Source organism: Neomonachus schauinslandi, chromosome 8, assembly GCF_002201575.2.
Source record: "Neomonachus schauinslandi chromosome 8, ASM220157v2, whole genome shotgun sequence".
NCBI lineage: Eukaryota > Metazoa > Chordata > Mammalia > Carnivora > Phocidae > Neomonachus > Neomonachus schauinslandi.
The window spans coordinates 76476843-76491205 of record NC_058410.1 but is presented as its reverse complement, the minus strand read 5'-3'; positions in this window follow the sequence as shown (position 1 = coordinate 76491205).

The window sequence follows — 14363 nt, the reverse complement described above, 5'->3', positions numbered from 1 at the left end:
GAATATCCAAGTTACAGCAAATTGACATAAAAGAAATTACTTTTTGAGATTATTTAAAAATGTCTTCAATATTGTATGTCTTATTTCAAGTCACAACAAATTACAACTTTGTTAAGTCTGTGTCCCAATAACTAGAGCCTAAAGAGCTATCTTTAAATTTCCTTTGAGACTTCCATTCTTTCATCCACTCACTACACATTCTATCAAAATATTGGGGGGAAAAAAGCCTACTAGGAAAGCCCTGCCTCCCCATCATTTACTGATTTAATGATTCATCTTAGGACATTCTGATGAGTCAGATTCATTTTGTGAAACATCTTGTGAAATCATTGAAAATAAAACTCCAGTGTTCCAGAACGCAGAACCAGTTAAAAATGGCAATGACAAAAGACATCAAAAGATGTCTGCTCAAGAAGAAAAGATTAAATTTTTTTCCAATAAGATCACTCCTAAATATTACAGTTTTCATAAATAGAAAGTTTGAAAATAGTAAATATAATAAAGGAGTTACCCCTTTGCTTCTATGAACTGTTTTTTTTTTTTTTTGTCAAAAAGTTTGTGAAACACACAATCCAGCCTCTGTTCACATTTTCAGTTATATACTATAGTATCTCACTTTCCTTTCCTTGATGGGTCCTCTACAATCAGCCAAGATTATTTTTTTTCTCTAAACATATTCTTTCTCTCTCTCTCTCCTTTTGCTCAAGCTAAACTCCCTCATCTGACTATTATTTCCTTTATTCCAGGCTTTTCTTCCCACCACTATATGTCCTTTAAGACCTAGCTGAGGTCCAAATGGTCTCTCAGTATTCCCAGGTTCTGTTGCACTTCTTTCTACATTTTGCACCTTATGTATTACTTGGTATTAATATTTACTTGTTCATTTCAATATGTTCTGTTCCTGCTGTAAGTGTGTGTTCAAATAAGCACTCCCCCCCCCCACAACTCCTAACTGGGGGCCATGAGCATAGTCAGTATGAAATATATTTCTAGTACAAGCACATAGAGAGAAGGCAGAGTGTGTGAACATTGGGTTGGAGGAGTACTCTGTGGATTCTGGTCTAGGTTAGATTAGAATTATAGATACAGGCTAAGAGTCTTAATAGAAATAGAACAATGTAGGAAACTGAGCAAGCATTTGTTGACTTTACCTTCTGTTCATATGTTTCTGATGATTATTGTTTTTTAAAGGTAAGAGTCTGAGATGACAAAACACAATATAAATATCATCAAAGTCATGACTTCGTAGCTTTATGTGGAGGGAAATAAAGAATACCTGCATTTATAAAACAAGGGAAATAAGTTAAAGACCAAAGGTAATGTTATGTGGCAAAAAAAGTCCTGCATTTATTGGATGAAGCTTCCTCCAGTGTTTGATATTTTTTAACAAAAATAATTTTTTGTCTTGGTTAAATATTTAACATCAGACTAAAAGGGAAACACATTCAAAGCTCATTTTGTACAATTATTTGATTCTTCCTAATAATTTATGTTACTTCTTTTGAATTTCTTAGAATTCTGTTTTAGTTGCCACAATTTATTTAATAATTTGTTTTCTACAATGAAAAGATACATTTTTAAAAATCTCTACCCAAAAATGCTTAATAAAGGGGATACAAAACCTTTCAGTATTTTGCATAATAATTTCACTTTTTTATAATTAGTTACAAGATAACTATTTTGTAACTAAAACTCCTCTTGCTAAAAAATGAGGCCAATGGATATATAATACAATTTATTTATTTTATTTGAATTTACCATATTTAGATTATACTTATTTGAATATTTTACATTAGTGTCATGATAAAATACTTCCAATAGTAGGCAGAAACTTGAGAGGATTGTACTTTTGAAAGAAGAAAACTGTCCTGGGTGAATTCCACATTTACAGAACTTTTCTCCTGAGTACAACCCACATCCAGGTACTACAGTTTGGTTAGAAATCAAAAAGAGAGCCATGGCTTTCTGGCTCAAACCATCAGAAAATGGATTTTAGAGCTTCCAATAAAACCTGAAATAGAGGGGGAATAACCAGGAAAGAAGACAGCCATAGAGTGGGAGACCTCAATATTGCAACTTAACTCCCATGAAAGCCTTGACTGAAATGAAAGTATGGTTGTGGGTATGGAGGGAACTTTGAGGAACATAGTGAATAGCAAAAGTTAAAGGGTGACAGGCAGAATAAAGATTAGAGTTTGGAGTTTGAAACCTGCATTGTTAGCCTTGATAAATAACTGTGACTTCCTATTAAAGCCCCAGAATGGCTACATTGTGGGAATAAAACATGTTGGAACTAAGGGATTTATCCTAAAAGTAAGAAAAAAAACCAACAGATCTATCCTTCATGAGTTTAAGGTAATCAGGCAGTAATTTCTCTGTTTGCTAGAACAAAAATCAACACTCTTCATAAGAAGAAAATCAAAGCTGGAGGCATCACACTTTCCGGACTTCAAGGTATATACAAAACTGTAGACATCAAGACAGTATGGTACTAGCACAAAAACAGACACATAGATCAGTGGAGCAGAATAGAAAACCCAGAAATGGACCCACAACTACATGTTTTTTCCCAATGGAAAAAAGACAGTCTCTTCAACAAATCGTATTAGAAAAACTGAAGAGCAATATGCAGAAGAATGGAACTGGACCACCTTCTTACACCATACACAAAAATAAATTCAAAATGGATGAGAGACCTAAATGTGAGACAGAAAATCATCAAAATCCTAGAGGAGAAAGTAGGCAGCAATCTCTTTGACCTTGGCCATAGCAACTTCTTATTAGACACATCTCCAAGAGACAAGGGAAACAAAAGCAAAAGTGAACTATTGGGACTTTATCAGGATAAAAAGCTTCTGAGCATGGAAGGCAACAGTCAGCAAAACTAAAAGGCAAATTCAGAATGGGAGAAGATATTTGCAAATGACATATCAGAGAAAGGGCTAGTATCCAAACTTACTCCCAAAATAAATAATCTAATAATGGTCAGAAGATATGAACAGACATTTCTCCAAAGAAGACATATAAATGGCCAACAGACACATGAAAAAATGATCATCACTCATCATCAGGGAAATACAAATCAAAACTACAATGAGATACTACCCCATACCTGTCAGAATGGCTAAAATTAACAACTCAGGAAGCAACAGCTGTTGGCAAGGATGAGGAGAAAAGGGAACCCTCTTACACTGTTGGTGGGAATGAAACTGGTGCAGCCACTCTGGAGAACATTATTGAGGTTCCTCAAAAAGTTAAAAATAGAACTACCTTATGACCTAGCAATTGCACTACTAAGTATTTACCCAAAGGATACAAAAATACTGATTTGAAGGGACACATGTACTCTGATGTTTATAGCAGCATTATCAACAACAGCCAAATTATGAAAAGAGCCCAAATGTCTATTGCTGATGAATGGATAAAGATATATATATATATATTGGACTATTACTCAGCCATCAAAAAGAATGAAATCTTGCTGGACGTGGATAGAGCTAGAGTGTATTATGCTAAGCCAAATAAGTCAGTCAAAGACAAGTACCAGAGCACCTGGGTTGCTCAGTTGGTTAAGTGTCCAACTCTTGATTTCAACTGAGGTCATGATCTCAGGGTCCTTGAATCAAGCCCCACACTGGGCTCTGTGCTCAGTGGGGAGTCTGCTTGAGATTCTCTCCCTCCATCTCCCTATGCCTCTACCACCCACTCTCTCTCTCTCTCAAATAAATAAATAAATCTTAAAAAAAAAAGACAAATACCATATGATTTCACTCATATGTGGAATTTGAGAAACAAAACAGATGAATGTAGGGAAAAGAAAAAAAAAAATAGAGAGGGAAGCAAACCATAAGAGAGACTCTTAACTACAGAGAACAAACTGAGGGTTGATGGAGGGAAGTGGGTGGGGGATGGGTTAAATGGGTGATGGACATTAAGGGGGGCACTTGTTGTGATGAGCACTGGGTGTTATATGTAAGTGATGAATTACTAAATTCTATTCCTGAAACTAATATTACACTATACGTTAACTAACTAGAATTTAAATAAAAACTTGAAATACAAAAAAATTATAATGTATCATATTATATCATGATCTAGTGAGATTTATCTACTCCTCATTGGAAGGTTTTTAAAATATTAGCAATTTAGCATGTAACAAAAAAAAGTAGAATAATATTTGATCATCTAAATAGAAACATAAAAAGCATTTGATAAAATTAAACTTTCATTTATAATTAAAAATAATGTTCTTTGGCAAACTAGGGTTAGAAAGAAATGTTCTCAATATGAAATTACCCATGAAAAACTGCAGCCAACATGAAATTTAATAAAGAAATGTAAGAACAAAGCAAAAATTTCTTTTCTGCACACTTCCACTCAACATATACTAGTAAATCAAATAAAATAAGAAAAAGAGAATGGAGTAAACATTGGAATTAAATAAAATTGTATTTATTCATAGATTATGTAATTATTCATATAAAAAAGCTGAATATATGAAAAATAAACTCTAGAATCAACCAACTTGGCAGTTACTAGATAAAGGTAAATGTACAAAAACAATTATATTTGTAGATGGCAGCAGCAAACAATTGGAAAATCAAAAAAAATGAAAATTCTTTTAAAATTTCCATTTACAATAACATCAGAAACCTAAAATATTTAGGGATAAATTTAACAGAAGACATGCAAGTTCTTTATTCTAAAAACTTAAGAAAAAGAGAGAAAAATTAAGGAAGACTTAAATAAATTGAGAAATAAGTCATGTTAATGACTTAGAAGAAGCCTTCTGATTCTGGTATCAATTTTCTCCAAATTGATATTAAGACCAATCCAATCTAAATCCAAAACATTTTTTTTTAACAAATTGACAAGGTGATTTCAAAATGTATGTGGAAATGCGAAAGATTTATAATAGTTAAAGCGATATTGAAAAATGAGTAGAGAGAATGCACATTACCTTATTTAAAGACTTATTATGCTATAGTAATTATGGCATTTTTATAAATATAGACAAACATCCCTATGACTGATTCATCCCATTACTGAAAGCCTATTATCTCCCTCTCCCCATCACCCATTTTGCCCAACCTTTTCCTCTGGCAACTATCAGTTTTTTCTCTGTATTTATAGGTTTGATTCTGATTTTTGTTTGTTTATTCATTTGTTTTGTTTTTAGATTCTATTTATGAGTGAAATCATATGGTATTTATCTTTCTCAGTCTGACTTATTTCACTTAGTTTTATACCCTCTAAGTCCATCCATGTTTTCACAAATGGCAAGATCTCCGCAAAGGGAATCTAGTCAATGATATTGTAATAGCGCTGCATGGTGAACAGATGTTAGCTACACTAGTGGTGAGCACAGCATAAGGTATAGAAAAGTCGAATCACTATGTTGTACATCTGAAATTAATGTAACATTGTGTGTCAACTATACTAGAAAAGTTTTAAAGAAAGATATAGACAAACAGATGAAGAAAACCAATTAAACTGCTCAAATAATTCAAAACATCTATGAGTACTTAATGTTTGAAAAAGGCACCAAGACTATCCAATGAGGAAAAGAAGTCTCTTCAATGAAGCGTGCTGGAACAATTGGAGAGAAACATGAAAAAATATGAACCTTGATTTCTACTTCTCTCTATATTCAAAAAACTATTTTGGAGCAGGTGATAGGCCTAAATGTAAAAGCCAGAAACAAAGTTTTTAGAGTAAAATGTAGGGTAACACCTTCACAGCTTCAATGTAAACAAGGAATTCTTGAACAAGATACAATAGCATAAACCATGAAAGACAAAATGATGATTGACAATCATAATAATTAAGTTTTTTTATTCACCATAGGACACAGATGAGAAAATAAAAATTAGGGCGCCTGGGTGGCTCAGTTGGTTAAGCGACTGCCTTTGGCTCAGGTCATGATCCTGGAGTCCCTGGATCAAGTCCCGCATCGGGTTCCCTGCTCAGCGGGGAGTCTGCTTCTCCCTCTGACCCTCCCCCCTCTCATGTGCTCGCTCTCTCTCATTCTCTCTCTCAAATAAATAAATGAAATCTTAAAAAAAAAGAAAATAAAAATTAATCCACAGACTGGAAGAAAATATTCACTCTATGCATATCAAATAAGAACTTAACATACAGAATATATGATGAATATCTACTAATAAAAATATATATCTAATTTAATGATCAAAATAACAAATTTTTAAGTGCATAAAAACCTTGCATATATAGTTCATATGCACACAAAAAGATATAGAAATGACTGATAAGTTCTCATCATTATTACTCCTCATCTAAACTCTTCGTCATTATTAATCATAGAAAAATACATATTACAACTTCCCTTAAGACCCCTTAAAATTGCTAAAATTAAATGGCCTGAAAACATCAAACATTGGCAAGGATTTAGACAATGTGAAACATTCATACGTTGCTGATGTGAATACAAGACAGTTACCAGCACTTTGGAAAACAGGGAGTTTCTTATAAAATTAAACATGCACCCATCATATGACTCAACAATTCTGCTCCAAGTCTGTTCCCAAGAGAAATAAAAGATCTGTATGTAAATATTATAGCAGCTTTATTAGTTATAAGTCAAAAACTAAAAACAAGTATATAAGTGTTGAATTTTTAAACCTGGAACTAATACTACTGTATGCCAACTCACTGGAATGTAAACAAAAAAAAAAAAATAAAGACAGTCTTACTTCACTCAAAAAAATAAAAAATAAAATAAAAACAAGTCATATGTCCATCATTCAGGAAATGGCTAAACAAGTTGTAATATAATCATACAATCCAATTCTACTCAACAATTAAAAAGAATAAACTTTTAATTACAGGCAAACACATGAAAGAATATCAGAATTTTATGCTGAGCGAAAGAAGCCAGACTCTCAAAGTATCCACTGTATAATCCCCTTTACAGTGTTCAAAATAGGTGAAACTAATCTACAAGGAATTTCATCTTAACCATGGTTGTCCATTGAGACAAAGTTAGGATTTACTGGAAAGGGTCGTAAGAGAACTTTCTGGTGTGATGGAAATGTTGTGTGTCTTGATTGGACTGGTGCTTACAGGGACATATTCACTTCTAAAAACTCATCAACTTACGTACTTAAAACACTTACGATCTATATAATTTGAAAAGTTTATCAACCATATAAAGTTGCTATCATAAAAGGACACATGGTTGGCTAATATACGAATTCAACAAGTTTTTATGTGCTAGACATTTAAATTGGCTTTGGGGACATACCCTTTCAATTTCCATCCCTCACATTTATAAGGCTTATGATTTAATAGACACACAAAAAGTGCCAAATCTAGCAGAAGCAAAAATATGACAATCATTTCAATTTGCAATGTATTTGCTATAATAGTCAAGTTTTGGCACAAAGGAAGGGATAATCAACTTTCATGGCTTAGTCAGTGAAGGCTTTCCTAAAGCAAAGGATTCTTAAACTGGGACCTAAAATTTATGTAACAGGATTTTGTTAGTTTTATTTTTTGTAAGTGAAAAATAAAGTGGAATGTACACAAACATACATCCTTGCTCTGTCAGCTGAAAGAGCTTAGAAGCAAGGACATCCCAGTAGCAATAAGCGCACTAAGTTCCCAGATCTTGGTTTCTAAAAATCATTCTCCAATAAAAGGAATCAGGGCTCCTGGGGAAATATCCGATTCTAGGATTGGAGCAGGAAATAGACAAGATGAACCTGGAACTTCTTGTGAGAAGTGCTAAAACAAACAAAAAGCCAACAAAAACAAAATACCAATGATGGGAAAATGCCCAAAAGACAGAGGGACCAGCTGACAGCTCAGGTAATGAAAATGGCACTTCACTTTACTTCTCTGGATTTCTTCCCAAAACTATGTAACTCCAGCCTCATACTGAAAAAAACACCAGAACAATCCCAGTGGAGGGACATTTTACAAAATACCTCACCAGTACTCCTCAAAACTGTCAAGGCCATCAAAGACAAGGAAAGTCTGAGAAACTCTAACTGCCAAAAGTAGTGTGGTATCTTGGATGAGATCCTAGAGTAAAAAGAGAACATTAAGTAAAAACTAAGAAAGTCTGAATAAAAGATGGATTTCAGTTAATAATGTACCTAAATCGGTTCGTTAATTGTAAGAAAGGTATCATACTTATGTTAGATATTAATAATAGGAGAAATTAGGCTTGGAGTATATAGAAATTCTATTATTTACTCAAATTTTCTGTAAATCTAAATCTGTTCTAAAAATAATTTCTTAAAAAATGAACGCATAAAGGCATAAATATATGAAATTTTAAACAGTTCCATATGTGTGGAAGTTGTAGTATGTCAAAGAGAGTGACAGGAAATGAAGTTAGAAGAATAACCATGGTGTTATTTCATCCCTTGTTGATTCTATATGCCATGCTAAGGAATCTGGACTTGATTCTCTATAAGAATTTAATTGGACAATAATATCACAGAAACAGAAATAAGGAAGTCTGTAATATTTAACCTCAAGTTGACCTTCATAAGAAATCTGTGCCCTGATGCTACCTTTCTACTAAATAATAATTTTGTAAAATTTTTTAGCACAACTAGAAGGGTATGAAGGCTGGTGAATTAGGTCCCAGCTGTAAGATGAAAGAATAAGGATCTATTCAGTATTCAACACACAGTGATTATTGTTGTTTTGTTATGTCTTGTTTTGTTGCCAGTGACATTCCAGGCAAACTGCTAAGCTTTTAAGATACAACAAACTTAGAGTTCATGCTCTAGGTGTTATTACTTGTCAGTAAAAGATAAAAGAGTTGAACTCATAACCCTTGTCTAATAATTTTCATAAGTATCTGGCATTTAGTTAAATATCTATTATGTGTTAGGCCTTCGTACATATTTTTTGTTACTTATTTTAACAATCTCCTGAAGATTATTTCTATTTTTTAGACAATGAGACTCAGGCTCAAAGTGGTTGACTTGTTCAAAATCAAAATGTGAGTCAGAAGGGCTCTGAAAAGAGAATCAAGAAATCAGTAAAGAAAATTTCTCTGCAGGCACACCCTGATGTGTTCCCAATTCAACTGAGTAGATAAATGATGTCCTTGTATTTCAGCCCACTCAGTGCACATTCTGCACAAAGACTGAACCAAAGACTGGCTGTGAATTTTGTGTAGGCTTTAGCGCTATACTCTAAAGCTATAGAGAAAGTTTTAGTTTGGAAATTCCCACTTGGGAGAGCCCTTGATTTTAATATCTTCCTTTAAAATAATGTCTCCTTGACCTGAGAGTGAGAACCTTCTCTGGACTCCAGTTGATCAAAATGATGGCTGGACCAACATTATAAGCAAGGTAGGTCATTGTAACTGGAAGATTTAATCATGTTGACTTTATTGATGCAGGCTTGGAGGCAGAGGCTCTGTATCACGCAAGTGAGAAAAACCAGCCCGGTGAGCTGAGTGTGGGAGAACTAGTTTTGGTTAAGGTAAAATAACTTTCACTGCCGTTGGCCACACCACCAAGACAACGTTTCTGAGAACTGACAGAATTTTGGGGTTGTTTACATACTTTGCTGAGGTATATACAATTTTAAAGTCATCCCCTGTCTCCCATGTGAAATCCTCAGTAAAGTGTACATTACATGGAATTGATAGCGTGAAACTGGATTCTTAGAGAAGCTTGGAAGGTGTTTTGAGCTCTGATGTATTTACACAGAAATAGCTCATGGATGCAGGAGTAGTTGGGCAGCTGAAGTCCTGATTAAAATAAAAAATGATCTTATGCTGAATCGAAACATCGTGGAACAGTTAGTTCACAGAACTGGTACTTCTGATATAAAATATTCTGTAACATAAGTCAGCTGGCTTTCATGGTTTCCCAGAATAACATTTTCTCCATGCACACCAAAAACGGACCTTTACAGTAATATTTCCAGATTTCATATTTTGTTTTCAAATCTGGATCTTGTAGAGTACTTACATCTTAATTTCCTGTGATTTTTTTTCTTGACTCTTGAAAATGGAAGTATTTTAGACTTATTTTAAATATATTTCTTCTGAATATGAAATCAACTTTGAGAATAAATTAAAAACATTTACGAGTTGGACCACACTAAATTTTTATCATACTTAAATAGTTTTCTTCTATATATGCTCTAGAATGTTACAGTGCTAGGTGAATTTATTAAATGCCTTTGTAGCATCTTTTGTTATGATTTATGGAATCTTTTCTTTAATTCTTTGATTCAATAAGCTATGCTAATAGATATAATAAAGAGTTACCCTTGAACTACTGAAATGAGCACTATTTAAAATATTATTAGCTTGCTACACTGTATAGTAATATTTTATTTGGAAAATTGCCTTTTTATTTACAATGGGGCTGGTGTGTAATTTTATTTTTGTACATTTGCTAGATGTAAAATTTTCCTATTCAGATTTTGCTAACTTCATAAAGTAAATGGAGACTGTATAAGTCAGTGTAGATGAGTTGATATACTGCAGAAACAAACAAAAGTTTGGTGGATCAAAGTAACAAATCTGTGAATCTGAAAATATTGGCCCAATATTTTACTACATTTTAGTATTATCTTTAAGTCTGTAGTGAAATACATGCTTCTCTGTTTTTTAAGCTCTAACTCCAGCAGAGAAATATCTTCAATATGTTAAAGAAGTTATACCTTGGGTTTACATAGAAGGTACCAGAAAAAAAAATCAATTTAACTACCATTTGCTTATGAAATTATTGATTCAAAGAACATGTATTTGGAGCCTATATACTGGGTTTAATCTACTGCCCCTAAAGGCTTACAACATTAAAAACATTTAATTTAATATCTATTTCATAATGACCCATAAAATGCATCACTCCTTGTATTCAGTTGCAAGAAAAATAAATGTCTCTCCAGATAAAAAACACACTATAATTAATTGAGTTCCATTTTTATTTTGCTTCTAGAAAATTTGAAACCAAATCAGTACTTAACAAGAATTAACCTACTCACATTACAAAGTGACATCCACAACTTTGCTTCTAATAATCAACTTTATTTTAACCGTATTTTTAATTTTCTTATTTTATATTTTCTTAAACTTTATATTCTAGCATAAAGGAGGTTAGTAAGATAAATCAGTCACAGAATTCAGCTAAAAGGTGTAGTGGTATCAAAGTGAATATACAAGAATGACGTTGTACAGCTGATATTCAATGTCTTCCCTTTTCCTTACCTATCTGAGTCCAGGGTTTTTTAAAATAAAGGTATTTTATAGTCTTGTCAATAGTGGTGTGATGGCGAATGCACAATGACCAGCTTTTGGGGGACCATAGAGCCCTGCTTTGTGGCATTTACTGGTTTCAAGCTATGAACATGAGGTCAGTGAACACAGTCTTGGGAAGACATGCTCAGTGGCATATACTAGTTTATAGTATTTCCACCATAAAAGAGGCAATAGATACAAATAGTATCAAGAGCATTGATAATACTGAGATGTAGTAAAATAATTAGGAAATGATGAATTTTTAGAATGTATTGTCTTTGTTTTAATAGAATTTGTTAGTTCATATAATTTAATATTTAATCATTGGTGTCTCTAACTGGCGCACAAAATTTCTGAAAATTTAACAGTCTGCACTGTGCTAGTCCTAGCACATAAAACCCATAAATATCAACATAAGTGTTTTAAAGACCTTCTGAATAACTATGTTTCCACTTTTGCAAGTGTTGACCCAAATTTCCAAAATTGTCTTTCAGTTCACTTGCAGAGTGACTACCTCAGTTGTTAATTAGAATGAAACTGAATGACTTATCACTCTCTAGGTATGAACCCCAAAGTTCTTCTCTGCTCTCTCAAGTAATTTAGAGAAGGTACATTAGCTATGGATAATTATCAGCTTGTCATCTTGTATCCATTATGAACAAACTGCGGTAATGGAGTCTCCGCTTTGCACTCAGGCCAGGGAAACCACAGCGCTAACAGTAAAAGAAAATCCACCTCTAAAGGATGGTAAATATAATTTTAGATTCCCAGAGCCTTCTTTCAGGGAACACTACAGTTGCAAAAAAGAAGAGGGCAAGATACTCTTCAGTACAAGGGCAACGCTTCACTGTCAGTGTCTGAACTTGGAGAAGGAGTGGGAAACGGGTTCACTATTGGCCATGTTCTGCCACTTTTCCTGCAGGTTGGCTCCATACAATTCAAATCCTCAGAAAAAAGGAAGGGGGAGTCTATTGGAGATGGGTGCCAGGCAGGGAAGTTGATGGAATCATGTTAAGAGAAGAAAGCTTCTCACTCAACATGATTAGAGACCTCCTTTGAAGCTCGACTAGATTAATAGCTTTTTAAGGACGTGGTGACAAGCATTATCACGTGAAACTCTCAAAACCAGACTTACAGTGTTAGAAAATATGCTGTAGGGAACTGTTCAAATTTAGCAGGGGAAATACTAGATGACCTAATAAGCCATTTCCTCCTCCAGATTCAATGGTGCTATAATTGATGTATTTGGCTCAATTAGAGCAGAAGGTCACATAAGGTTTTTAAATCCTGTATTTTTTTCTAGGTTCACAAAATGTCTGCTTCTAAACACTAAATATTCTCAGTGCTAAAATTTTCAGCACTACAAAATGTCTACTATTTGCTATAGGGTTTGAAGCATTCTTACAGCTTACCATTATTTTTATTGACATTTTAAAGAAGGGGAGTCCAGCTATAAGATTTACAGTTTCTAATGACAGTACTTTAAAACTGTTGCTAAGAAATTGTATAGGAAAAGTGTCCAGTTTTTGTTTGATTGTTTTATTTTTAAAACAAGTTGCTTTTTATAAGAATGGTTTATACAAATGTCAGGTCCACAAAAGCAAAATAAAATGTGGAAGTGTGGCAATAATAAGATCATTCCAAAATATTCTTTTCTCTTAATTATGTGGCTTAAACACATGGCTATAGAAAAACATATACTATTATATTTCCACCTTAATTTATCTGGATAATAACCTCAATGGTATCCTTTATTTAGAATGGATAGCGTGAGAAGGAATTTCCAAATCTTGGGAGGAGAGAAGGAAGGAAGGAAGGAAGGAAGGAAGGAAGTGAGTGATTCCTAAGCAATCATTGTGTTTTTTTTATCCCCTCTTATTGGACAGATGATGTCTACTGGTGTAAGTTTTAAGATGAATGACTAGAAAATCACAACTTTCGGGGCCTTAGTTTCTTCATCTATAAGATATGAAAAGTAGATTGAAAAGTGGGTTGAGTGATCTCTAGGGTCTTTTCCAGATCTAAATTATCATTCCTAATATGAATAAACCAAATATCGTATCAAAAAACACAATCAATTGAATTACTATTTGCCTTCACAATACAGCAATAATAACACCAAATCCATCTGAGCCCTATAGCCACTCTATCTCTGCTCTGTTTTTTTTCCTCTCCTTTCTACCAGGAACATGGAAAAGTTATGTACACTTCTTTTTTTTTTTTTTAATAAACCTACAACTAAATTATTTTTCAATTTACTACAGTCTTTCTGTCTCTACCATTCACTAAATCTGCTTCTGCTAAGATCACCCATCACTTTCTAATTCCCAAATCCAGTGGACACTTTTAAGTTTGATTTCTTTGTGGTATTTAATAATGGTGGTCCTGTGTCCCCTTATTGAAACCTGTCCTTCCCCTGATTTCCTTTTCATCTTTGTGTTCCTAAAACCTACCCTGTATTAACAAACAATGGGCTCTATGTGACTGCTCTTTGAATAAATGAAGTGCTCAGAGTAACTTTCCTTCCCCCCAACTTAGTTTTGGTCACATTATCAAAGATATGCTTTTCCTAAGCATGACTTTAATATTCCACAATTATATCCATAAGCTAAAGAGTAAGATGTACCTAAGTGACCTTTCTGGTTTTGCTTTTTATAACTTGGGATTTGAATATTTTTTTCCTACCAGCTCGGGCTCCACCTTGGCTTCCTCTCTCTCCAGACTGTCCCAGACCTGGCATTGAGTGTGGCTGCTCAGCTTTCATCATCTGTCCTGGCCAGTGGAATGTTCCCTGTGATGCTCCTCCCTTGGCTGGCTGTAGCTCCCTACTTTCATTTTCACTAGGGGCACAGCCATTCACCAGCTTCTACTGGAAACACTTTTTCAGACATTCCTTCAGGGTAAGTGCCATTTCCATAACTGGCCACTGGATTCCGTCATTATTTTTTTTATATTTCGCTATTCTCAAATTTGTCTTTTTCAGCTTCACAATCACAGTAAAAGCGGTTTCATTTTCATTGCTTTTTCTCCTCATATGAAGGAATCCTTTGTATTTTATTAATTTTATGTAAGAAAACATGCACATTTTTTTTCTCAATTACCTGCTCCTTCTCCTATTTTCCTT